A 2,611-nucleotide genomic window follows, 5' to 3' on the forward strand; every position below is an offset into this window, starting at 1 on the left:
CGGGGTATATGATGGAGCTCTAACCCCTCAAACTTCTTTTCCAACTTCCTCACCGCATTATAGTAGCCAGTCATGGCCGGGCTTCTAACGTCCCACTCCTTCATCACTTGATTGACTACCAAATCTGATTCGCCATAGACCATGAGGCGACGGGCGCCGAGTGAGATGGCCATACGTAACCCATACAAGAGTGCTTCATATTTTGCTTCGTTATTGGAGGAATCAAAGTGAATTTGGAGGACATATCTGAGCTTGTCTCCTCGAGGGGATACCCCCAGCACCGGAACCATTCAGCATCTTGGAACCATCAAAGAACATGGTCTAGTGCTCCAAGTGAACTTGAGTCGGCAGTTGCTGTTCGATCCACTCAGCGAGGAAATTGCTATTGCTTGGGACTTGATAGCTTTCTTTGCCTCGAACTTGATATCTAAGGGAAGGAGTTCAATCGCCCACTTTGCCACTCGACCAGTTGCATCTCTATTGTTCAGAATCTCTGATAATGGAGCGTCGCTGACGACTATAATGGAGTGGTCAAAGAAGTAATGTGCAACCTTCTTCGTGGTCATATAAATCCCATAAACAAGCTTCTGATAATGTGGATATCTTTGCTTTGATGGAGTCAAAACTTCAGAGACATAGTATACTGGGCGCTGAACTTTGTAAGCTTTTCCTTCTTCTTCCCGCTCGACCGTAAGTACTGTACTGACGACTTGTCTAGTGGATGCAATGTAAAGCAGGAAAGGCTCTTTGCTGATTGGAGCAGCAAGCACCGGCTGGGTGGAAAGCAGGGCTTTAAGCTCTGCAAATGCTGCATCAGCTTCAGGAGTCCACTCGAACTTATCTGACTTCTTCATCAGTCGGTAAAGAGGCAGTGCCTTTTCGCCGAGGCAAGAAATGAATCGACTTAGGGCGGCCAAACAACCAGTAAGCTTCTGGACATCATTCACACACACACACGGAGTTTCATCCAGAGTATGGCACCCACTTTCTCTAGGTTAGCGTCGATCCCTCTTTCGGAAACGAGAAAACTGAGTAATTTTCCTCCTGGAACTCCAAACATGCACTTCGATGGATTAAGCTTGATATCATACCTTCTGAGGTTGGCAAAGGTTTCAGCAAGGTCAGCCAGTAGGTCGGAACCTTTACGTGACTTGACCACAATGTCATCCATGTAAGCTTCCACATTCTGATTGATCTAAGTGAGTAAACACTTCTGAATCATCCGCATGAATGTGTCTCCAGCGTTCTTCAAGCTGAATGGCATAGTGACATAACAGAAGCACCCAAATGGGGTGATGAAAGCTATTTTTATCTCATCGGGTCCATACAGACGGATCTGATGATACCCGGAATAAGCGTCCAAAAAGGACAAACGCTCACATCCCGCAGTCGAGTCAACTATTTGGTCGATGCGAGGGAGAGGAAAGTGATCTTTCGGGCAGGCCCGATTGATATGTTTGAAGTCAATGCACATGCGAAGTGAGTCGTCCTTCTTTGGGACCATGACAACATTAGCTAACCACTTGGAGTGATAAATCTCTTGGATAAACTCAGCTGCTAAAAGCCGAGCCACTTCTTCACCGATTGCCTTTCTCTTCTGTACGGCGGACCATCGAAGATGATCTTTGACTGGTTTCACTTTTGGGTCGGCTCGCAAATGATGCTCAGCCAATCCCCTGGGAACACCTGGCATGTCAGAAGGTTTCCATGCAAAGATGTCCCAGTTCTCACGGAGGAACTGGATGAGCGCTTCTTCCTATTTGGAGTCGAATGTTGTTGAAATGTGAGTCGGAGCAGCATTGGGATCCATTGGGTGAATATGAATCGGCTTCATTTCACCAGACGACTGGAACGTTGAATCCGTGGCAGGCTTCTTAGCTCGCAACAAATCACTCGGATCTGCATTTTTTTGATACTCCTGCAATTCTACCACTGCCATCTGTGCATCGGCGATCTTTGAGCCCTTCTGGAAGCACTCTTCTGCCTTCTTTCGATTGCCAGTGATAGTGATCACCCTTTAGGACCAGGCATCTCCAATTTGAGGTACACGTAACATGGCCGAGCCATAAAACGTGCATAGGCTGGCCTGCCTACAATAGCATGATAAGCACTCTGGAAATCCACAACTTCAAATGTCAACTTTTCTTTGCGGTAATTCTTGGAATCACCGAAAACTACATCAAGGGCGATCTGGCCGAGTCATGCAGCCTTCTTGCCAGGAATAACTCCATGGAAACTCATATTGCTTTCACTGAGTCTGGACATCGGAATGCCCATTCCTTTCAACGTCTCTGCATACAGTATATTCAGACCACTGGCATCGTCCATCAGAACCTTAGTCAATCGAGTGCCTTCGACTACTCGGTCGACCACCAGCGCTTGCCTCCCAGGGGTGGCTATGTGCGCTGGGTGATCAGACTGGTCGAATGTAATGGCAGTCTGAGACCATTTCAAATAACTAGGTGTCACCGGAGCGACCATGTTCACTTCTCTGTTGATGACTTTCAGTCGACTCTTACTCTCAACATCAGCAAAAATCATCAGAGTGGAATTGACGTGGGGGTAACCATCATCGTCCTCTTCCTCATCCTCGACTTTGTCCGTTTCCTTC

This window comes from Triticum urartu, chromosome 2 (genome assembly GCF_003073215.2).
Source record: "Triticum urartu cultivar G1812 chromosome 2, Tu2.1, whole genome shotgun sequence".
Taxonomy (NCBI): Eukaryota; Viridiplantae; Streptophyta; class Magnoliopsida; order Poales; family Poaceae; genus Triticum; species Triticum urartu.